The 26,147-nt window shown below is 38.9% G+C and overlaps 1 long non-coding RNA gene across 1 annotated transcript; it reads right to left on the bottom strand.

The window, feature by feature from the left end:
* Positions 1–273: 273 nt before the first annotated feature.
* LOC144615685 (uncharacterized) lies at positions 274–25,036 on the bottom strand. Its single transcript, XR_013554130.1, has 3 exons — positions 24,919–25,036; positions 23,572–23,650; positions 274–1,135 (listed from the first exon to the last, which is right to left on the bottom strand). It is a non-coding gene; the product is annotated as an uncharacterized LOC144615685 (long non-coding RNA).
* Positions 25,037–26,147: the final 1,111 nt, after the last annotated feature.

Raw genomic sequence — 26,147 nt, 5'->3', positions numbered from 1 at the left:
ATAATGGTGGTTCCAACATATGCCCCTACACGCATAAGTGTTCCTGTCTCCTCACATCCTTGCCAACTTTTGTTGTTATTTGCAACTTCCTCATTACTTGTGAACTGGAGCATCTTTTCATACATTTATCAACCATTTATATTGCCTCTTATGTGAACCGTTAATATCTTTTTCAACTGGATTGACTATCATTTTCTTATTAAGTTATGGGATTCCTTTTTATATAGGGTGCAAATATCTTCCTCAGACTATTTGTTTCTTCTTTATGATATCCTTTTTCCCAAAGAAGTTTTTCATTTTAATAAAGCTCAAATTTATCCAACTTTCCTCTATGGTTTCTGATTTATGTGTCCTGTACAAGAAAACTTCTCATATTCCAATGTCATAATATTCTATGTTTTCTTCCAAAAGTTTTAAAGTTTGCTTTTCACACTTAAATCCTAATATATCTGGAATTTATCTTGTATACAGAGTGAGGCAGGGATCTAGTTTTATCTTCTCCATCATGCTCACTCTTTCTCATTTTAAGTGTCATTTCTTTTATTATAGCTGGGGTTTTTTTCTTTGTATGTCCTTAATCACAAAATGATTCATGTTAATAAGTTGTTAATTAAATTTTTAAGTTATTTTAGTTCCTAGGTTCTAATCCTGTTGCATGTTTTGTGCCTAATTCTATCTCTTGGAGGACTGTTGCCTGACAATTTGTAATTTTAGAGTGTGAGCTCATCTTCAGCAGGACTTTGCAGGCATACTTTGTTTTATTGGGCTTCATTTTAGTACCTTTTACAGGTAATTGTGTGTGTGTGTGTTTTTTTTTTTTTATAAATGGAAGGCTTATGGCTATCTTGCATTGAAAAAGTCTATTGGCACCATTTTTTTCAAGAGCATTTGCTTACTTTGTGTATCTGTATCACATTTGGGTAATTCTCACATTTCAAACTTTTTCATTAGCATTACATTTGCTATGGTGTCTTTGATCACTGACCTTTGATGTTACTATTCTAATTGTGCAGTGCCACAAACTATGACCATATAAGTTGGCAAACTTAATAAATAAATGTTAAGTATGTTCTGACTGCTCCACTTACCAGCCATTCCCACATCTCTCTCCCTCTTCTCAGAAATTCCCTATTTCCTGTAACACAACAATACTGAAATTAGGCCAATTAACAACCCTACAATGGCCTCTAAGTCTTCAAGTCACATGAAGAGTTATATGTCTCTCACTTTAAGTCAAAAGCTAGAAATGATTATGCTTAGTGAGGAAGGCATGATGAAAGCCAAGAGACGCTGAAAGCTAGGCCTCTTGCTCCAGTTAACCAAAGTGTGAATGCTAAGAGTTCACAAAGAAAATTAAACGCACTATTCCAGTAGATACATGAATGAGAAGAAAGCAACACAGCCCTATTGCTGACATGAATAAAGTTGTAGTGGTCTGGATAGAAAATCAAACCAGCCACAACATTCCCTTAAACCAAAGCCTAACCCAGAGCAAGGCCCCAACTCTTCACAATTCTATGAAGGTTAAGAGAGATGAGTAAGCTACAGAGGAAAAAGTTGAACCTAGTAGAGGTTGGTTCATGAGGTTTAAATAAAGAAGCCATCTCCACAACATAAACATGCAAGGCGAAGCAGCAAGCGCTCATCTAGAAGCTGCAGCAAGTTCTCTGGAAGATCTAACTAAGATAAATCATGAAAGTGGCTACACTGAACAACATATTTCCAATGTAGATGAAACAGCCTTCTATTAGAAGAAGATACCATCTAGAGCATCTAGAGCTTTCATGCCTACAGAAGAGAGGACAATGCCTGGCTTCAAGGCTTGAAAGCACAGGCTGACTCTTTTTTCTTAAGGGATAATGCAGCTGGTGACTTTAAGTTAAAACCAATGCTCATCTATCATTCTGAAAATCTTAATGCCCTTAAGAATTATGCTAAGACTACTCTGTCTGTGCTCTATAAGTGGAACAACAAAGCCTGGATGATAACATATCTCTTTACAACATGGTCGACTGAATATTTTAAGCCCACTGTGGAGACCTGCTGCTCAGAAAAAAAAGATCCCCCCCTTTTCAATATATGAAGTTTATTGTCAAATTGGTTTCCATACAACACCCAGTGCTCATCCCAAAAGGTGCCCTCCTCAATACCCATCACCCACCCTCTCCTCCCTCCCACCCCCCATCAACCCTCATTTTGTTCTCAGTTTTTAAGAGTCTCTTATGCTTTGGCTCTCTCCCACTCTAACCTCCTTTTTTTTTTTCCTTCCCCTCCCCCATGGGTTTCTGTTAAGTTCCTCAGGATCCACATAAGAGTGAAAACATATGGTATCTGTCTTTCTCTGTATGGCTTATTTCACTTAGCATAACACTCTCCAGTTCCATCCATGTTGCTACAAAGGGCCATATTTCATTCTTTCTCATTGCCACGTAGTACTCCATTGTGTATATAAACCAGAATTTCTTTATCCATTCATCAGTTGATGGACATTTAGGCAAAAGATCCCTTTCAAAATATTATTGCTCAACGCACCTGGTTACCTGAGAGCCCTGATGGAGATGCACAATCAGACGAATATTGTTTCCATGCCTGCTCACATAACAATTATTCTGTAACTCTCAGATCAAGGGATAATTTCTACTTTCAAGTCTTCTTATTAAAGAAATACATTTCATAGGCTATAGCTGCCATAAATAGTGATTCTTCTGATGGATCTGGGCAGTGTAAATTAAACACCTCTGGAAAGGATTCACCATTCCAGATGCCATTAAGGAACATTTTTGATTTGTGGGAAGAGGTTGATTCCAGCCATCATGGATGACACTGAGGGGTTCAGAACTTCAGTGGAAGAAGTAATTGCAGACGTGCTAAGAAATACCAAGAGAACTAGAATTGGAAGCAGAACCTCAAGATGTGACCCAATTGCTGCAATCTCATGATAAAACTTGAATGGAAAAGTTGTTTCCTATGGATAAATCCAAGAAAGTGGTTTCCTAAGCTGGAATCATCTCGTGGTGAAGATGCCTTGAAGATTGTTGAAATGACAACAAAGGATTTAGAATATTACATCAACTCAGTTGATGGAGCAGTGGCAGCATTTTAGAGGACTGACTCCAATTTTGCAATAAGTTCTCCTATGGGTAAAATGCTAACAAACAGCATCACATGCTACAGAGAAATCATTTGTGAAAACAAGAATCCATTGATGCAGCAAACTTCACTGTTGTCTTATTTTAAGAAATTGCCACAGCCACCCCCAACTTCAGCAGCCATCTCCCTGATCAGTCCTCCCATCAGCAAAGACCTTCCACCAGCAAAAAGATTATGACTCTCTAAAAGCTCAGGTGATGATTAGCATTTTTTAGCAATAAAGCAATTTTTAAACTATTTTTAATGTTTATTTTTTATCTTGGCAGGGGAGGGGCAGAGAGACAGAGAGAGAGAATCCTAAGTAGGCTCCACACTGTCAGTGCAGAGCTCAACGTGGGGTTCGGTCCCATGAACCATGAGATCATAGAATATGAGCTGAAATCAAGAGTCAGATGCTTAACTGACTGAGTCACCCAGGCATCCTGGCAATAAAGCATTTTTAAATTAAGATATGTACATTTTTTAGAGTGCCTGGGTGGCTCAGTCAGTTAAGCATCCAACTGGCTCAGGACATGATCTTGTGGATTGTGGGTTCAAGCCCCACATCAGGCTCTGTTCTTATAGCTCCGAGCCTAGCACCTACTCTGGATTCTGTGTCTCCTTTTCTCTCTTCCCTCCCTTGGTCACCCTCTGTCTCTCTCCCTCAAAAATAAACATAAAATTTTTTAAAAAATATATGTACATTCTTTTAGTTTATTTAGAGAGAAAGAGAGCATGCAAGCGAGAGAGGGGCAGAGATATAGAGAGACTGAGAGAGAGAGAGAGAGAGAGAGAGAGAGAGAGAGAGAGAACCCTGAGCAGGCTCTACACTGTCAGTGCAGAGCCTGATGTGGGGCTCAAACCCACAAACCATGAGATCATTACCTGAGCTGAGACCAAAAGTCAGACGCTTAACTGACTGAGCCACCCAGGCACCCCCAGATATGTACGTTGTTTTTTAAAGACATAATGCTATTTCACACTTAATTAAAAATAGTCTAGTGTAAATATAACATATATATGCACTGGGAAACAAAAAAATTCATTTGACTCACTTTATTATGATATTCGCTTTATTGTGGTGGTTTGGAACAAAACCCACAATATCTCCAAAGTATGCCTGTACTTCTCTAAGGTAACCCTGGTGTACCACAGACCCAAGACCAATCTTTACCATAATTTCTCATCAAGAGTTTCTAAGACCATACAGATATAAATATAGTTAACCTCAAACTCATGAAGTGGAAGCTTGTGAATACAAATTATCAGGGAAACTTTTGTTTCTACATATAGCTCTTAGAGACACAGACGGCTTCCCTGTGCTGGTCAGTGGGGTTGTTTTTTTCCTGGTTCATTTTTCACAGAGGTGGAGCCATTTAGAGTTCAAACTACACACAACTGAGGATATTTACAGGAAAAACACAACCACTTGGTAAAGAGAAGAGTCCATAATTAAAGTTACTTAAGGGCAACCTTACTTTATGTGCAATGAGCTAAACTAAACAAAGGTTTTCTGTCTTATAAATTAAGAACTAGTAATTGTATTGTCAAGTGCTGCATCCCATGGCTTGCTGCTAAATTCAGAGAGCCCTTGTCGGTTGGCTTTAAAAAGATACCCAAATCCACTTTACTGGGTGAAGGTTACTTTATGGTGGAAGGGAAACTTTTCCCCTTCTTTTGCCATCCTCCAACCTTTCTGCCATCCTCCAAGAACTTTCCATACATCTGCCTTACCATGATGAAAATGCTGCAGGGAATACTTAGCTAGAGGTTCCTTAGGAGAAACCTGGGTGAGAGCATGTGCCCTTGTTCAGGTATGAGAGTATATACAAGTAGGGACCCATGCAACAATCTCTTCTAAAGGTGCACTCCCTGTTCTTTTAGGAGCATATTAATAATTACTTTTACTCTCTCCTGCCTCCTAATCACAGGCATTTCCAGTGTTGTCAAAACAGTTCCTGCCTGCATCTGTTTTCAACCATTGGCATGGGTTCCAGGGAGTGTTTGTGAGAGAGGAACAGAACAAAAGATGGACAGCCATGTGTTGACATTTTGGGACTGTTTGGAAATGAGAATAATCCAGGTTTGATGTTGTAATTCCTCCTTTTATGGGCAAAAGTAATGTCTCAGCATGAATGAGCATAACTAAACGTACTGGGACACACCCCAGGCACATGCACTCCCTGGACACTCACTGTGTTTTTGTTGTTGCTGTTGTATCACAAAAAGCAGCAGACAACTTTTGCTTCCCCACTCCCAAATCTCTTAACCCATTTTATTGAAATGAATAAAACATCAGTCTTAAAAGGAAAAAAAATTCCCTGATTTATGTGTATCTTTCTTTCCTATGATCCTAGTTACCATTCATCACAATGAATTAATTTTTAATTACATAATAGATTCTCATTGATAAAATTAAAATACAGATAAAGAAAAACTTCTCTGTGCCTACTCACCCAATCCCACATTGTTCCCCAATTGTGTATCCTTATCACCCATCCACTCTGTATCCTTTTAGAATTTTTCCAATCATATACATTCACATGTATGTTCAAATATAAGAAAGGATACATTTTGTTTGGTAAGAGTTTCTGTTTGTTTAAATTGTGCCATACTCTGTATAGTGTACTCCAATTAGTTTTTATTACTTAAGTTGAATGTATTTTTCTTATCAGTACCCATTTATTGATTTCATTCTTTTTAATGGAAGCATAATCTTCTGCAGAATTGATATATAGTAGTTTATTTGATTATTTCTAAAAGATGGAAATGTGGATTATTTAAAAAATTTTCACTATTACAAAGAATGCTATGATGAATGCCCTTGAACAATGTTATGATGAATTTCTGGGTAACTGTGCTAATGTTTTGTCTAGCATAGGTTCTGAGAAGTGAAAATTGGGGGCATAAGGGTAACAGTTACTTCTTTAAAGCAGCAATAAAATCTATCTATCTATTTAGCTTGGACTGCCATAACAAAATACTATACTGAGTGGTTTAAAAGCAGATATTTATTTCTCACAGTTTTGGAGGCTGGAAAGTCTAAAATTAAGGTGCTGATAGATTCAATTCCTATTGAGAGCCCTCTTCCTGGCTTGCAGATTTTCATCTTCTGACTGTGTCCTTACATAATGGAAAGAGATTGAGTTCCGGACTCTCTTCCTCTTCTTACAAGGATACTAATTCCACCAGGGAGGCCCCACTCCCATGACTCATCTAATGTAATTACCTCTCAAAGGCTTCACCTCCAAATACCATAACTTTGTGGGGTTGAGCTTCAAAATATGAATGGGGGGGTGGGGCACAAATATTCTATTATCCATCTACCTATCTCTATCTATCTATCTATCTATCTATCTATCTAAATAGGTAATAAAGGCCTATAGTTTAAAAAATTCAAAGTCATGATAAAGCGTAATCATAAACCGAAAAACAGGCATTAAAAAATGTGGATTTTAATTCAATCATATCAATAATAACATTGTATGTGAACGATTTAAACACACCAATTAAACAACAGATTGTCTGTTTGGGTTAAAAGAACAAAGGAAGGTTCAACTATATGTTACCTATATGAAACCCACTTTAAATTTAAAGAGATAAATTAAAAGTGAAGGGAGAGAAACACTAATAAAAAGAAAGCCAAAGTACCTATATTAATATCAAAGTAGACTTAAGAACAAAGAATTATTACCAGTGATGAATGGACATTCCATTTTGATAAAGAGGTTGGTTCATAAAAAAGATGTAACAATCCTAAATGTATATGCATTTAACAAGACAACTTCAAACTACATGAAGCAAAAATTAATAAAACTGAAAGGAGAAAAAGGCACATCCACAATTATAGTTAAAGTCTTAAGCATTTTTCTCTCAGTAACCAATAGAGTAAATAGAGAGAGAATTGGTAAGGATGTAGATGACCTAAACAACACTATCAACCAACTTGACCTAATTGACATTTATAGGACACTTGGCCCAACAAGAGCAGTATCTCAAAAATTTTAAAAGATTTAAATCATCCAAGATGTTCTCTGTCCATAATAGTATTAAAGAAGAAATCAATAACAGAAAAATATCTTTAAGATCCCTAAATATTTGACAATTGAACAATATGTACTAAATAACCCATGAGTGAAAGAGGAAGTCATAAGGACAAATGGAAAGTATCTAGAATTTAAAGAAAATGAAAAAACAATATATCAAAATTTATAAATGTAGCTAAGGCAGGGCTTAGGGGGAAATGTATAGCATTAAATGTATAGCATTATATTAGAAAGGTTACTGGGAAAATAAAAATTGAAAGGAAGACTGAAGACAGAGTCACAACATGCAAAAACAAAGGAGAAAGCAGTAACTAGGCCCTCAGCCAATGTCACACCTCCCACTAATCCTGTGAGAATGCCACTACATCAACTATAGGCCACTGACCATGCCAGGCTGCCTGAAAGTCTCTACTGGCTTTGGAAATTGGCTCTCATCACCCCAGCTGCTTCCATCAATAATGAGAATGTTTCTTGTTCTTTATTTCTACTTTTTAGGATCATCAACTCCATCTTCACAGTCCAAAGCTTATGGATCGGACTGGCTGGACCATATGGCCCTATCTTAACTGGGAGAATGAATGACTTAAGTGGTCAGTTTCTATGATTAAAAAAAAAAAAAAACTGGCTATTTGTCCCATAAAAAATTAGATCCAGAAATATTAGGAAAATGAGTTAAATTTTCCCTGATAGGATATATCTGGTCAAAAAGACCCAGACTTGAGAACCAAGGGTATGTTGTAAGGAGAATTTCTAGAGACCTCTCGGGGTTTTTCAAGAGGCTGAAACTAAATCTTCTATCCCAACCATCATCCTAACTCCACTCTTCTCACTCTATACACAACAATGGAGGAGGAAAGAGAATGAGAGATCAGAGTTACCAAGAATGCAGTGTTCATGTTGGGAGGCTGTTTCTGGACACGACCCAACAACTCCATACTCTTCCCTTCATCCTCACTCATGCAGGATTTCTACCAACCCTTCTCTCTCACAAATGAGGGAAGTACAGGGCACCTGGGTGGCTCAGTCGGTTGAGTGTCCGACTTCAGTTCAGGTCATGATCTCGCAGTCTGTGAGTTTGAGCCCCGCGTCAGGCTCTGTGCTGACAGCTCGGAGCTTGGAGAATGGAGCCTGCTTTGGATTCTGTGTCTCTCCCTCTCTCTCTCCAACCCTCCCCCACTCATGCTCTGTCTCTCTCTCTGTCAAAAATAAATAAACATTAAAAAAAATTTCTTTAAATAAATTTTTTAAAAAATGAGGGAAGTAGACACTTAAGCAACCATGGGTAGAGTCTGAGAGTATTTGTAAGAAAGGAAGGCTCATGTCTCACTCCCTGCCTGTGGGCCTTATGTGGTAGACAATTGGATATAAGAGGTAAAAAGGAAATGAATGGAAGGTTAGACAGGAAGTTTAATTTTAACTATGAGACCTGCCCAAGGTGTCATTAAATAATGGTAAAGGATACTATGACAGTTCAGTTGAAAGCATTTATACCGATAACACTGCCTAGTTGCAGTCAACAGAATCCACTCTAGCTAGCTTTGTCAGAAAGGAATTTATTTAGGGATATAGGAAGCACTTAGAACCACTAATAGGATTTATGAAAGAGATTCCAAGCTGAGCTCTAAGAAACTGACCTCAAAAGAGTTTTTGACTCTGCCACAATTAAAACAAAAGCAAAAACAAAAACAAAAATCAGAAAGCCACGACACCTCTAAGACACTGTTTCTGCTGAGAGGGGCCAAATGGATGCTCCATGTCCTGCCTTTTTATTTTTTTCTCCTTCTTTCTTTCCTTCCTTCCTTCCTTCCTTCCTTCCTTCCTTCCTTCCTTCCTTCCCTTTCTTTCTTTCTTTCTCTTGAGAGAAAGAGAGAGGGAGGGGCAAAGGGAGAGAGAGAACCTTAAGCAGACTCCACACTCAGTGTAAAGCCCAACATGGGGCTCAATCTCCTAATCATGAAATCATGACCTGAGCCAAAATCAGGAGTCAGATGCTTAACCAAGTGAACCACCCAGACTCCCCATGTCCTGCCTTTTTAAACAAAAGTTCTAAATCAAAGTCTTTTGTAAATGTATTTTTTTTATGGAAACTAAATTATGTCCTCACACTTGGAATATGGGAAATGGCAATGTAGTATCGTTTATTATTCTACATGTAAAACGGATTTAAATTGTGGGAAAGTATTAAAATGTGAAAAAAGGCACATCTGGGTTGCTCAGTCAGTCAAGCACCCAAATGTTGATTTCAACTCAAGTCATGGTCTTGTGGTTTATGGGATTGAGCTCCAAGTCAGGTTCTGAGCTGATAGCATAGGGCCTGCTTGGGATTCTCTCCCTCTCTCTCTGCCCCTCCCCCTGCTCGATCTCTCTCTCTCTCTCTCAAAATGAATAAACTTTTAAAAATGTGAAAAAATGTTTAATAGTTTTGGAGCAATGCAAATGACAATACCTACTATAGCCATTACTGGAAAAAAAAATTTATCTTAATTCACGACTTGAGACTATGTAAAAAAAACTGGTTAAAGGAATATATAACATTGATCTACATCTTGATTTTCTCACTTAAATTATGTCTATATCAATTACACATAAATCTGTTTCATTTGTTAATGGTTGTATCATATTCCATTGTGTGGATAGATTCTAATGTATTCAGTTCTCTAATGATAGAAATTGAGGTTGTTTCCTATATTTTGCTATTATATTTTAAAAGCTGCAGTGCAGTTATTACTGGCACACAGTAATAACCCACTATGATCAGGCCCCTTCCAAATGAGAGACTGGCATTTCTTTGCTTTGTTTTTATGGTTTTCCAGAATTAAATAGAAGGGAAATATTTTCCCCTTTCAGGTGAATGTGCTATATACTTGAAAATCAATTTTTGAATAAAGTTACAGCAAAAAAGAGATTCATGGGAGAGGAAGTTTTCACACCAGGTATCTTTGTGACCTCAGGCAAGTGACAAACTTTTTGGGGATTAATCTCATTATCTGTGAACTTCAAAGTTTAGATCAGGTGATCCCTTAGGTACAGCTATTGAACTCTGTGGTCCTGAGTAATGTCATTGGGATACCTTTTGTTGCTTTAATCTTTCAGAAAGAAAGTATATCTTTTACTTTTCTTGAAAGACCTAGAGAAATGAGACCCATGACTTTGTTTCTTCTTGTGTCTCCATCCTTCTCATCTTCACAGCACCAAAAGCAGCACTCCAAATACAGCAGATGCTTAGAAAATTAATTACCAAGTGATGGTGTACCACCACTGAATTAAGTGCTCATGGGTAGATTTTGGAATAATCATTCCTATGCCTTGCTCACATTTAGGTTCTAGAATGCTCTGTTCTTCTCTGTGGTTAAGGAATTGAAGCATTCCTTCCTGAATCCATTCTCTGTGAAGGAACTGTGTGATTTTTATTAACTGGATTGTCTTGTATTATAAATTACGGTTTATCAGTTAGTAATTTGGTCCTTAAATTTGTTTTGTCACTATACACTTTTTAGTCCTTTGGAAACTTTGGAACCCTGAGAGACTCAAATTCCTTCATGGAAATGAGGCAAAACATGCTTGGAAGAATTTGTCTTTAATGTATATGAAAGTATTTTGCAAATGTCATACTCTTTTTTCTTCTCTGCGATTGTGGACAAAATGTAGAGTCCTGAATCATAAGTGGACAATGGGTTATAATAAGGTAGGTAACCTTGCAACACAGCAGAAACAGCAGTCTTTGTCAGGTGGTCCAGAGTACAAATCACATTCTGCCTCACCAGGTATGTGGCTTTAGGGCAGTCATTTGACCTCTCTAGGCCTCAAGTTAATTATATTTTCTTTGCATTGCTATTACAAAATTTAAAAGAGTATATGTAACATGTCTTTCATATGTTAATTCCAAACTATGGCCATTGTTAGTATTATTACCCATGCAGTGATGATGAGAATATAAAATACATTCAAATGGTGGACTGAACACACAGCCACATGGAAGAAGGCAAACAGCCTGGACAAGGTATTAGGGCTACCCTCTAGCTTCCACAAAACTAGCTGAGTGGAATTGCCTGGTACTAACTAAGCAGACACAATCTCCAGGAGCTTATGTCAAAACCAGTCATACTTTAATATAGTCCATTAAAAAAAAAGACTGTTCAGTGTCTTCTGGTGTGATCTCTATGCCAAAAATACTATCTGGCTATTCATGCAGAGGTATATGCAGTGTGTCGGTCATCCTGGATCGTCTCCTTGTCTCTCACTCCATACAAACTACCAGCTCTGCATTCCTTCCTCCCTATCCCAGGTCTGCCTTGGCTCTGGTTGTGCTGTTTCCTGGATTCCTGTCTTTTCTCCAGTCTCACTCCCTTACAAGTACTTGTTAATCCTACTGCCAGAGTGATGGCTCCACTGCCTCCCTGTAGGCTAAAGGATAAATCATATTCTTCTTTGACTCATACAAAATCCTCCATCACCATTCCCATCCACCTCCAGCCTAACCTCCCATTACTTCTTACCATCTTCTCCCCACCTCTACTCTCCTAAGAATACTCATCTATTTATAGGTCCTGAACACTCCATGTTTTATATTGCACATACAGTTAGTTCCTCTGGCTGGAATGCCCTCCACTGGATTGTTCACCTGAGAATCACCTGCTGAGCTTTCATAAAGACTTCCCTGCCTCCTTCACTTGGCTAGGTGCTCTCCCGTCTACCTTATGCTCACCCCATTCTCCACACAAACCTTGCTAAAGCAATTGCCGTATTGCTGTGTAATGGTTTGCCTGTTGGTTCCCCCAGAATTGGATTGTAAGTCCCTGGAAAGGCTTTTTGATAATAACTACATGTATGTTCGTATTTGTCTCCCCAGGACTAACACAACACTCGGCACACAGTAGATATTCAACAAATGATGGTAACTAGCTATATCAGTTAGAAATGAGCATGGCTGTAAGTGATGGAATATGTGACTAGGAGTAGTGTGAAAAAATAATGAGTTATTTTCCACAGATAACAAGATTTCTGGAAGCAAGTGATTACTAGTGTTGGCTTAGCTGTTCACAGATGCCATTAGGGGACTTAGCTTTATCTTTTTTCTTTTAATCTATCCTCAACCTAAGAGCCAGTGTGATCTTGTTAAAATTTAAGTCAGATCACATCATATCTCTATGCACAACCCTCCAATGATTTGCTCAGAGGAATATCAAAGTCCTTACATTAGCATTTGGGGCCGCACCACATGTATGTCTGCTGTTCTTTTCTCTATAGTACTTTTCACTATGCGACATACTATATCTTTCACTTATTATACAGTATATATTATCTTTCTCTCCTGTCACCACTAAAATGCAAACCTCAAGGAGAAAAAAAAATTGTATATTTTGCTCACTTCTATATCTCTAACAAACTAAAACAGTTCTTAGCACATAGTGGACACTCAGTAAATATTAATTGAATAATTCAATGAATGTATCCTCAAGTAAAACCACAAATGAGAAAGGAGAAATAACAACTAACACCAAAGAAATACAAAGAATTATACGAGAATATTATGAAAAACTATTTATGAACAAATTGGACAACCTGGAAGAAATGGATAAATTCCTAGAAACATATAAACTACCAAAACTGAAACAAGAAGAAACAAAATTTGAACAGACTGATAACCAGCAATGAATCAGCAATCAAAGAAATCCCAAAAAACAAAAGTCCAGGAGCAGATGGCTTCACAGGTGAATTCTACCAAACATTTAAAAGTTAGTACCTATTCTTCTCAAGCCATTCCATAAAACAAAAAAGGAAGAAAAATTTCCAAACTCATTCTCTGAGGCCAGAATTACCCTGTTACCAAAACCAGAAAAAGACACCATAAAAAAGAGAACTACAGGCCAATATTTCTGATGAACATAGATGCAAAAATCTCAACAAAACACTAGCAAACCAAATCCAACAATACATTTAAAAAAATCATTCATCATCATCAAGTGGAATTTATTCCTGGGTTGTAAGTGTGGTTCAGTATTTGCAAATCAATCAACATGATACATCACATCAATAAAACAAAGGATAAGAACCCTATGATCATTTCAATAGATACAGAAAAAGCATTTGACAAAGTACAACACCCATTCATGATAAAAACCCTCAACTGGATAGGTTTAGGGGAAACATACCCAATATAATAAAGTCCCTATATGAAAAACCCACAGCTAACATCATCCTCAATGGGGAAAAACTGAAAGCTTTTCTCCAAAAGTCAGGAAAAAGATAGGGATGTCCACTCTCACCACTTTTATTCAACATAGTCCTTTAAGTCTTAGCCACAGCAATCAGACATCAAAAAGAAATAAAAGACATCCAAATCGGCAAGAAAGAAGTAAAGCTTTCACTATTTGCAGGTGATATGATACTATATATAGAAAATCAGAGAGACTCCACCAAAAAATTGCTAGAATTGATAACAGGGATTCAGTAAAGTCACAGGATACAAAATCAACATACAGGAATCTGCACTTTTATACACCAATAATGAAGTACCAGAAAGAGAAATTAAGTAATTTATCCCATTTACAATTACACCAAAAAAATAGTAAGATACCTAGCTTAATAAGATACCTACCTTAATAGTAAGAAACCTAACCAAAGAGGTAAAAGATCTATACTCTGAAAACTATAAAACACTGATGAAAGAAACTGAAGATGACACAAGGAAATGGAAAGACATTCCACGTTTATGGATTGGAGAAACACATATTGAAATGTCTATACTACCCAAAGCCATCCATGCATTTAATGCAATCCCTTTGAAAATACCAACAGCATTTTTCACAGAGCTAGAACAAAAAATCCTAAAATTTGTATGGTTCCATAAAAGACCCCAACTAGCCAAAGCAACCTTGAAAAGGAAAAACAAAGCTGGAAGCATCACTTCAAGTTCTATAACAAAGCTGTCATAATCAGGGGAGGCTGCATGGCTCACTAAGTTGAGCATCTGACTCTTGGCTTCAGCTCAGATTGTGATCCTAGGGTTTTGGGATAGAGCCCTGTGTCAAGCTTCAAACTAAGCATGGAGTTGGCTTAAGATTCTCTCTCTCACCATCTTCCCCGCTTCCCCACTTGCTTGTGTGCCCTCTCTCTCTAAAAAACAAAAACAAAACAAAAAACAAAAACAAAAAAATATAAAGCTTTCATAATCAAAACAGTATGGTACTGGCACAAAAACAGACACATAGACCATTGGAATAGAACAGAAAACCCAGAAAGGAACCCACAACTATATGGTCAATTAATCTTTGACAAAGTGGGAAAGAATACCTAGTGGGGAAAAGGTAGTCTCTTAAACAAATGGTATTGTGAAAACTGGACAGCTACATGCAAATGAATGAAACTGGACTACTTTCTTAGACCGCAGGCTAAAATAAAATCAAAATGGATTAAAGACCTAAATGTGAGGGGCGCCTGGGTGGCTCAGTCAGTTGAGCATCCGACTTCGGCTCAGGTCATGATCTCGTGGTCTGTGAGTTCGAGCCCCATGTCAGGCTCTGTGCTGACAGCTCAGAGCCTGGACCCTGCTTCCAATTCTGTGTCTCCCTCTCTCTCTGCTCCTCCCCCGCTCACACTCTGTCTCTCTCTCAAAAATAAATAAACATTAAAAAAAATAAAAAAAAAAAAAGACCTAAATGTGAGACATGAAACCATAAAAATCCTAGAGGAGAAAACGGGCAACACAGGCAGTAACTTCTCTGACATGGGTGATAGCAACTTTTTTCTAGATAGGGTCCTAAGGCAAGAAAAACAAAATTAAAAATAAACTATTGGGACTACATCAAAATAAAAAGCCTCTGCACAGCAAACAATCAATAAAACTAAAAGGCAATATATGGAATGGGAGAAGATATTTGCAAAGCACATATCCAATAAAAGGTTAGTATCCAAAAGAGATAAACATACAAAGAACTGATACAACTCAACACCTAAAAAACAAATAATCCAGATGGCCAACAGACATAATAAAAAGGTACTCAACATCACTCATTGTCAGGGGAATTCAAATCAAAACTACAGTGAGATATCACCTCATACTTTTCAGAATGGCCAAAGTCAAGAACACAAGAAATAACAGGTGTTGGTGAGGATGTGGAGAAAAAGAAACCCTCATGCACTGTTGGCGGGAATACAAACTGGTGCAGCTAATGTGGAAAATAGTATAGAGATTCCTTAAAAAGTTAAAAACAGAACTACCCAATGATCCAGCAATTTAACTAATGGGTATTTACCCAAGGAATACAAAATCACTATTTCATGCACTCTGATGTTTATAACAACATTATCTACAATAGCTAAGACAAAAAAGCAGCCCAAGTGTCCATCTATAGATAAATGGATAAAGAAGATGTGATATATATACATAATGGATTATTATTCAGCCACAAAAGAAAAAATGAAATCTTGCCATTTGCAACAACATGGATGGAGTTAGAACAATGCTAAGTGAAATAAGGCAGTCAGAGAAAGACAAATACCATATGATTTCACTCACATGTGGAATTTAAGAAACAAAACAAATGAGCAAAGGGAATAAAAGAGAGAGAGAGACAAATCAAGAAACAGACTCTTAACTATAGAGAACAAACTGATCATTACCAGAGGGGAGGTGGGTTGTGGAATGGGTAAAATAGATGATGGATATTAAGGAATGTACTTCTCATAGTTAGGACAGGGTGATATGTGGAATTGTTGAATCACTATATTGTACGTCTGGAACTAATATAATTCTCTGTTAACCAACTGGAATTAAAATTAAAAAATATATACATTCATACATGGATCTTCCTATTCCACTTTGCCTAGAATCTTTGCTTTGTCTTCATCTTTACTGCCTCTTGGCTACAAAATGGCTGTTGCTCTCCTGACATCATGTCCATGTCCAAGGAAGAACGAAGAGGGGACAGGAAGAATGGTGCCACATACATGGGTCCCTTTTTAGCAAGAAAACAAAACTTTTTTCAAAAGTCCCAACCTGACTTCAGCTTATATCTCAATGGCTCAGGTTATGTCATAAGCTTCTGTCAGCAGTGAGACAGGGTAGGAAAACAAAGCAATAACTAGGCATATTGCTTCCCTTAAGAAACCTTGAAAGAAGTGGAGGACTGGATATAGAATAAGTAACTAATATGCTGTGAAACTGCCGAAGGAATACCCCAAGCCTTAGGAACAGAGTGGAGAATGTACTGCCTTCTCCTTGAATCATCTCTCCATCTCATCCCTTCTTTTCCCCAGATGGCCTGGCCCCTGGTCACTGGACTAACATGAAAGGGGAAAGCAGTCTGTGGTCAGAGGTCCAGGGAGTTTATCAGAGATATTAGTGTCTGCTTCCTTGAAGCTACCAAAAAGCCAGCATATCACAGTGCTGAAATTATTATGTCTCTCAGGCTCATAAGCATGCTTGGCCTTGTTCAGGCATATAGCTCCTTCAGAACCTCTGAACTTGGTCACAATGATCAGCACTACCCAGCCTCTGGGTCTCCAGACTGCACACTGATGAAGAAACTCTGGCAACAGTTCAAGTGTCTAAGATGGGTCTAGTCACATAGAAATATTCATGCAACGTCCTCCAGGCTGGCTGTGTGGTTTCCCTGGAAACAAGAGCCTTCCCCTGACCACTGCACCTGTGCTGCTCCACATCCTCCAGGAGGTGACTGAAGCTCCCTTAAACTAGAAGAGAACCATGTGACGCTATATGGGCCATGGTTCTCATGATATGTATGGCAAAAGGAATTCAAGGGAGAAAAGTCAAGTCAATAGAAGGTGCCAAGACCTTGAATATTAAGGCCTGAAGCAAGACATAATGATGAAATTCCTTTCAGTTCTTCCAGTTATTCCATCACAATACTTGTCACTTTGTTCGTTACTGAGTTAGGGGCTCCATGAAGACAGTGAACATGCCTATTATTTTTTTGTACTTCCAGCACTGGTGAATACATGGTGGGTGTTCAACAAACGGGCACTGAATGAATGAATCAAAGATTATCTGAAAACAGAATGTGTCTGGAGTATGGGAGTGAGGGGCTCAAGGGAATCCCATGTACCCATGCACAGTACTCCTCCACAGCCTCTGCATTAAAATAAAAAGATTTTACTTTTATTGACCTAATTCCATTAACATCAAGATTTTTTGCCCATGGTTGCCTTTGAAAAGAAAGGGAAAAAATGTCAGTTTGTCCAAGGCATTTGAAAAGTTATCAAATAGTTTAATATCAAGGTAGGTTACTCACAGCTCAAAAATTCCATTATTCTGTGATTCCTCCTTTGCTTTTTCATGTGAGAATATTCTCCATTCAGGGGAGTAACCTTGATACAAGTAAGTCTATTAGTATAATCCCCAAATATCTCTAATTAAACATGACTTCCTTTAAAAAATAATCATAATATCTTCAGTAGCTAATCTTCCTCTCATTAATTAAAGTATCTGTCATTTTCTCAGGTGTGACATCTGAGCACAGAGAATCCCAAACCTTGTTAAAAGAGGGAAGGCATTTTCCTGTATCATGTCTCAGAGTATTTCCAGGGCTCATAATGGTAGAAAGAAGATCCTCTCCTATCTCCTATGTCAGCCAGTGGCATTCTGTCCAGACTGTTCCCACATATGCCCACTAAAATGAACTGTATTTAAAGAGAATAGGTTCTTAACCTGAACACTTAATCTCATTTGTACCATGACTTTACTGGCCCCAAAATTAAGAGAGAGAAGAAAGAAAGAAAGAAAGATAGAAAGAAAGAAAGAAAGAAAGAAAGAAAGAAAGAAAGAAAGAAAGAAAGAAAGGTAGGTTATAATTATAATCCTTCACAGTCATACATCCTTAGCCTTGTAAAGTTTGTCAATGTGGTAGAAGAGAATTGACTTTCAATTGCTGCCATGTTAGACAGCCATGTCGCCACTGTCTCTGCTATTACTTCTTTCTGCTGGAAGAGGTGCAAGAAAGAAAAGGTGCATATGAAGTCACTGGCTACATAGGACTGTCCCATGTGATGCGATGCCATGATCTGCCATCTCTTACAGTACAGCTTTTCATTCCAGGATAGCCCATTGTGCAGACTGTTTTGGATGCAGCTTGGCATGAGCACAGAAAGTCCATACAGCCACCCACAACTTGATCTACTAGTTGTGAACGGAAACTTTTGAACATGTTCCACCGGCTGCACAATGGTACCATTTATGACTTTATTCTCAGGGGAAAACATTTGCTGTGCGAATAATACCAGGGACTTATGTAAGCCTCTTCATTTTCAGGGAGCTTTATGGGTGTCAGCAAATTCACACAACACCGTGGTAAGGTAGCAAGGCATTGTTATACCTTCTTTACAGAGAGAGAAACCAGATCACAGCATCAGATTTTCCCAAGGCCAAATGGACAATAAGGGGCATGGACTCATTCCCAAAGAGAACCATCCTCTTCTGCTAGAGAACACCAACAATTTTCCACTTACAGAAAGGCTCCACAGGGTTCTATCCTGGATCTAACACTTGAGGATAACTACTCTGACTTTTGACACTTCTAATGTTGCATGATTCTTTGGTTTTGTCCAGATGGGTAAAAAGGTAAAGACAAAAAGGGGTACCCACATAAGATACTATGAAGGCTTGCCATCTCTCATATGCCTCGTCACTGAGGAATTGTCCAACCTATAATCACAGGATAACGGAGGGAAACGCTGAGTATCCATAAAGTTCTATGAGGGAAAAAATAACTTTCACTACCATATAGGACATCTTTGTTGATTTCAATTGCTATTTATGAGATTGAGAGTCTTCCCTATAAGCTCTGAGAACATGTTAAATACCTCTAGAGTGGGTTGAATTGTGGCTTTCAAAAAAAAAAAAATGTCCAAGTCCTAACCCTCATAGCCACAGCTGTGACCTTCTTGGCAAATAAATGGGTCTTTGCAGATGTAATTAAGTTAAGGATCTCAAGATGAGATCATCCCAGATTTAGGGTAGGCCTAAATCCAGTGACAGGTGTCCTCATAAGATAAAGGCAGAGAGAGATCTGAGACACAGACAAACAGAGGGGAAGGCCATGTGAAGACAGAGGCAGAAACTGGAGTTACTCAGCTAAAAGCCAAGGGAATTCAGAGTTTCCAGCAGCCACCAGAAGCTAGGATAAAGGCATGGAATGGATTCTCCTTTAGAAACTGCTTAGAAGAACCTTAGAACCTTCCCTGAGAGACTTCCTGTAGAAGAATCAGTGCTGCCTTGATTTTAGGTGTCTGGCCTACAAAACTGTAAGAATAAATTTCTGTTTTTAAGCCTCCTAGTTTGTGGTAATTTGTAACAGCAACCCTAGGACACGAATACATCCTCTTCAGCTTCTCCCCATCCTCAGAATCACATGAGTTTTAACTCATTCAAAGCTAAATACATACAATGACAAATCTTTTCATTGTGTGTGTGTGTGTGTGTGTGTGTGTGTGTGTGTGTGTGTGTTAGAAGATACAAATTCTAAAATGGTTGAAAATTACTCTCCTAGATCACCAATATTAGTGAATGAAAAATTGGATTATCTTGACTTATTCCACTGTTAAGGTCAAAGGGACATCATGAAGAGAAGAAAAATCAAGAAGCGGTGGAATGAATTCTAGTCACAAAGCAAGAGTTTTCATACATTATCTTCTCCAGGCCACTGCCTCAAGAAAGAACAAAGTGAAGCACAGTGTAGCCTTTAAAAATAATATTATAATTATTACTAATTTAATAAAAATTTATTACATAAATTCAACCATTACAGAAACTCATAATGTAGAAAATGACAACCTCCAATATAGAACACCTTCGTCTAATTTTTTTTTCTCTCTAAATACATGGACATTCTGTCTCCTTCCCCAACCTTGTAAGAACTGGAATGGAGAGGGGGTCTGCAGGACAGCCTGGTGTCTACTAGTTTTTTGGCCTAATTTAGTTGAATGAAAGGAATGTTTGCTGAGTGGTTCCAAATGTAAGCCCTATTTCTTGAAAGCCTTGGGTCAGACAAAAAACTGACCAAATACATCTCACGTGAGATTACATTTTTTTATTATAACACAGGTTGATATACTTTCTCAGGGTCAGATTAGTAAATATCTCAGGTTTTGTGGGCCATGTGGTTTCTGTTGCAGCTAAACTCTGCTAATATAGTGCAAACGCAGTCAGAAATGATATGCACATGAATAAGCATAGTTCTTTTATTATTATTTTATCACTGCATAGCAAATGACCACAAATTTAGTGTCTTAAAACAACACTTATTTACTAATTCTAGTTCTATAGGTCAGAAGTCTAATTGGCCTAGAATACTCTACTTAGGGTCTGACAAGCCTGACAAGAAGGTGCTGGCCAGAAGAGCTCTCATCTACAGGCTCTGGGTAAGAATTTGCTTCCAAACTTACTCAGGGTTTGGAAGAATCCAGCTCTTTGGGGTTGTAGGATCGATACACCAGCCTCCTTGCTGCATGTCAGTGAGAGCCATTCTCAGTTCTTAGAGGCCTCTCTCAGGTCTCTCATAGGCCATTCATAATATGAATGTTTGTTCTCTTCCAAGCCAGGGGAAGGACATCTCTCTAACTTCCTCTTCTTCTCCCAGCCAGGGAGAACCCTTTACTTTTAAAGGGCTCATATGATTACCTTAGACCCACCTGAGTAACTTTCCCATTGACTAGCCAAAGTCAATTGATTAGTAACCTTAATTACACCTGCAATAATCCCTTCTACCGTATAATGTAACATAATCACAGCAGTGAAACCTCATTATGTTCACAGGTTTTGCCCACAATCAAGGGGAGAATATTATGCAAGAGGGATTGTCACTGGGGGTCATTTTAGATTCTGCCTAACATAGCTTTGCTCTACTATAGCTTTATTTATAGACAATAAAGTCTGGATTGAGTAAAAGGTTCACATTTAACAAATATTATATTTTATTTTTCAACTTCGTGAATGTAAAAACTATTCTAAACAAGCAGAGGGCTGGATGTGGGGCAGGAGCTGTGGTTTGCTGACTCCTGAGTTAGAGGATCAAATAAACAAATGTTATAGGAACACCAAAAGAGTAATTTTCATTGTACCCACAACGTGCCTTCATCACAGTAAGTATTCCAAGAGAGCATGAATGAACAAATACTGGGTTCCCAGTGGAGATAACATGCACCCCAAAAGTCCTGGTACAGAGTCCACTGCTGGGAATAGAGTAAAAACAGTTCTGCTTTGGAACAGGAGTCCAGGCATGACTTAGGGGAGGTCCAGGTGGCCCAGAGCTCAGGCTGGAGCACCTGTGACATTTCCCCTGGGCTCCAAAGTAAAAGCACTATACTTATAAGGGTCATATAATAGTTAAAGTCTACCCAGCACATTTTACCTGATTGCTGGACTGAAAAGCCAAGCAAAACTCAACAGTCTTTCTTTGAGATACTGGGGTTGGTATATGGGTTTAGGTCTCCTTAATGACTGGTAGGCTCATCTGGCTTTGCAACAGTACCACATTCCAACTAAATGTATCTCTTGGTAAATGAATGAGGTAGGAATGGCTTGGACCATACTGAGAGTAAAATGCATGGTAAACTCAGGGCTATGGGGAAACTTAGCACTAATTGGTGTAATCTCTTTACTAGTATAAAGGATCCATCCCCAGCATTTTCTAGGTGGAGATATTCTCTGGGATAATAGGAAAAATCACAAAATTGGCTGAAGCCCTATCAGAGGTACAGTATTCGCTCTGGAAAATCTGGGAGAGTGTTCTAGTCTGTAAACTACCCAGAACCCCAGATTTATAGAATACCAGGATTAGAGGGGACCTGAAGGACCACCTGTTTCAACTCTCACATGCAGGAAGAAATCAAGTCTCGAGACATTAAATTATTTTCCAAATGTCCCAAGCTAGGTTAGTAAGAGTTTAGGAAGATCCTATTTATTGTGATTCCCAATAAAATACTATTTGTGATCCAGCTTCTCTTCTTCATTTGTCCCAGACTCTCTCAAAATTCTGGTTAGCATTGTGGCCAGAATTGTGCCAGAGATTATTGTTTCTTCCTGCTCCTTCTACTGTCACATCATCTCCCTGGGCTGTTGTCACTTTTTATCTTGTATTTTAGAAAATTGAAGAAGGTGCTTCCTGCCTAGATTTTCATGGGTCCTTCTTTCCTGGTTGCTCTTTTAGATAACATATCCAGGCTGCTGGTAAGGAATCAGAGTTCTGGGGACAGCCTGGTTTGGTCTGTAGACAGTCTAGTTGAGGTCAGAGCAATCCTTGCATTAAATATCAATATTGAAGGGAAGTGGGAAGAGGTTTCTAAAATATTTATTTGCATTTCTAATTTATGGCTCAGTTTTCCTTAAAATGGAGAGGACTAATTGCCCTGTGCCACCTTAGCAATACCCTAAATTTTTGGAGATCATGCTTCTTGTTGGACCTCCTTACCAGTGAGTCACATCTTTCATTGCCCAACATGTCCCCAGTGTCTTAGGATTCCCTGTGGTTTCTCCTCCATTCCATGTACTTAGCCCCATCTCTAGGCTCCTGTCATCAGCTTTCAAGACCATAATCTAGGAGCTGAAAACCCACAAGGGAACTCTCTGGACTGCAATTCTCCAAAATCCTTCTCTCTTGCAAAGCCTCAGGATGGCCCAGGCATGACCTCTAATGTCATGTGGTGCCTATCCTTCTTTTCTACCTCTTGGTATTCCTTGGTCCTGCTTATTATCCCTCCATAGCCTGATAGGGAGGTCATATCTTCTCATCAACACAAGGTCCTTCCAGCTCTCCACCAAAATTATGTCCAGTTGTCCTCACCCTTCCCATCTTCACCTATGAGGACATGGAGACTTTTGTTGGATTTGGCACTGCTCACTGGGTTTTCTCCTCCTTTCACTGTCAAAACTCACTTGTTAGACCTGCCTTGCTATGATTCTGTCTCCTGTGTCACCACTCCTATCCAACTCACTCTTTTTGCTCCCCAGAGCCTCTGCTCATGAACACTGTGGGACTAGCATGCCTGGGTAGGTTCAGAAGGCCTGCAGAATTGACACCATGAAGTCACCTACAGAGAGCTTCTCCCTACTAAGAGTTCTAAGAAGGACCTCTGTTATTTGCTTGCTCAGGTGGGGCCTCTGTTCCCACCCCCAGCCCAGGGCACCATCACTGGAGATTAGGAAGCAGCCTCTGTTACCCCATCCCTCCCCACATGTATCATAAATGTTTCTTGAGGAAAAATACTGCAGCCTCATGGCTGTCAGTTCTGAAGGTCCTAGGACCCCCATTTTGAGGCCCCATTGTGGATTCACTGTCCTCAATCCTCTTTCTGTTTCCATTTTTTAGGGCAATTGCATTCATGTAATGAAAGCAATGCCTATATCATTGAAGCCATAGCTGTTTTCACACACAACACTTACCTTTCTCTTCTGGACTTATAACATGTGCCCTGAATATGCTGCTTCTATCACAGCAGGGGCACTCCTGTCTCAGTTCATCCTACAAGAGAGATACAGGCATTTCCTGTTATTATTTTCGCCCAGAAGTGTTTTGAACCTTAAAAAAAAATACTTTTCCTCTTTTATAAAGAAAAATGCACCTGGGTGGCTCAGTCAGTTAAGCATCTGACTCATGATCTCGTGGTTCTTGAGTTCAAGCCCCACATGGGGCTCTGTGCTTACAGCTCAGAGCCTGGAGCCTGCTTTGGATTCTGTGTCTCCCTCTCTCTCTGTTCCTCCCCTACTCAGGCTCTGTCTCTCTCTCTCTTAAAAATAAAGATTAAAAAAAATTTTTTTAAATGCTATGCTCAACCACCCAACAAACTCTTGACATGACCCACCTAGCAAGATGAGACCCTGGCCCCATCAGGTGCTCCCTTAGAAGGCTCATTTGTGCAGATTCCCTACAACTAAGAGAATTAATAAACCTGCTTTGTTTGTTTATATCACAGGAACAGTAGACTTACGTTGGTTCCCAAGTTGTGAAATTCTCCTATAATATTAAACACCCTTTTTTTCAAAGTACACATACATTTCCTTCTAGAAATGTTGATACATATCCAAAAGAACTTTCTTTATCTGTTTGAAAACCAATGCTATAAAATGTTAGAGGAACAAAAGGAAGATGTGAAGGCTACACAAAGAATGACTCTGTGGGACCCAGAGAGAAAAAGAGAAGAGAACCATCATGAAACTACCTGGCCAAACAGTGTTCTCAGAAATGGGTGTATGTTTTCTCAACATGTATACCATAATCTTTAGGTTTGAAATACACATCTCTGTGTGTTATGCAGTATACTACTCAAATGAAAAAGTTTTCACCCCAACTCCAGAAGAGCCCTACTTTATAAATTTATTGTTTCTCACGCAATGCATTCAGTATGACCCTCTCCTACACGAGCTCCTCAACTTTGTCATTTGCCATTAGTAGATGATTGAGAAGCAATGTAAAGACCTCCTGTCCACAAAGCCCAACTGCAGGCATATGTATGAATACAGAGTCCCTAGCTAGGGACAAGGAAGGGATATATGTGTGTATTTTGGGTGTGGGGAGTGGGAGCGGGTGGAATCCCAGAGATCACAGGTTGCAGAGCTCTCTTTGAACTTGATCATTTTTAAACTTTGCCTTTCCTTGAGAAATAATGACATCTGAGACACAACACAATCCCAGGGTATGAACAGGCATGAGACTTCAACTGCTCCTGGTAGCAGAAGTGAGAGAATACCAATATGACAACTCCACAGACATATGGTACAAGGGATCATTACCCAGGCTGATCAACTCTGCACGGTCCTATCTGCCTTGGCCCCATAAAGCACCATTGTACAGTTTAACACAGCTGGACTGACTCTTCAGAAACACACTGCAGTGGCTAAGGCTGTGCTGACCTGAAAGAAAAGAAGGAAAAAAGATAGTATTAATGTCTCCCTCTCATGTCAACAGGATTTAGTGAAAAAGAAACAGAGGACTTTGTCATTTTTTAATGCCCCCAAATCTTCCTATATATCCAGGATATTTTGAATTCTATTTAGTATTTGATTTGAGTTTTAATTTTTTAACAGTAGATAAAGTCAAATGAGTAAATCACATGCATTAAAATCCTGAAAACCTTTCCCAACCTAAAGATAGCCAATAACTTTTAGCCTACATTTCACATGAGGAAAAACAAATGTTTCAATGAAGTGTCCCAAATTCTTAGACAAATCAGAGATAAGAAGCTCCCGCCAGCGACTTCAGTGTTACTGGCCCAATTTAGCAGTTTGGGCCTTGGCGGAAGTCCCACTGACAGGACAGAGGACTCTTTGGGAAGACAGAGGCAATTTGAAATGCAAGTGTTATTTATAAATTATCTCCAGATGGTCCAGTTCCTACAATTCCTAAATTGCTCAGATTTTCAGAGTGGAAATTTTAATCACAGACATTTGAGGTGGATTTAGTCTAAGCTGGGGATGATTTTGAGAACTTAAATGACAAAAAGAAGGCAAAAGAGTCTCTCCTGGGACTGCTCAGGAGACTTGCCCTTGCTTGTGGTCTCAGTGAATCACCATTTGCATTCAGCTTTACAGTTCACAAAGCCCTTTTGCTCAGACTCTCAGAGAGGCCTTGCCCTTTGCACCTGGGAGGAACTGATGAAAATATCCTCTAGGGAGGGAACCAAACTGAATAGCTAATTTACTGTTAGAGCATCTCTCTCTCTGTCTCTCTCCCTCTCTCTCTCTCTCTCTCTCTCTCTCTCTCTCTCTCTCTCTCTCTGTTTCTCTCTCACCCTAGCACAGGTTAGGTATTAAAGTTCCAATTCTCCTGTTTCTGGTAAGCACTTCTCCATATCAGGAGCTATGTCTGATCTAGACTTTGCCATCTCCCCTGCTCCCTCCCTACACCTTCCTCTCTCTCCTTCCTTCTTTCACTACTCCTTTTCTTTCTCCCTTCTTCTCTCTCTTTCTTTCTTCCTTCTATCCTTCCATCCTTCCATTGTTCTTTCCACTATTTCTTCCAT

The sequence above is a fragment of the Panthera onca genome, chromosome A1 (genome assembly GCF_046562875.1).
Source record: "Panthera onca isolate mPanOnc1 chromosome A1, mPanOnc1 haplotype 2, whole genome shotgun sequence".
Classification (NCBI taxonomy): domain Eukaryota; kingdom Metazoa; phylum Chordata; class Mammalia; order Carnivora; family Felidae; genus Panthera; species Panthera onca.
Note: the sequence above shows the minus strand (reverse complement) of the source record. Positions and strands in the feature narration are given on the sequence as shown.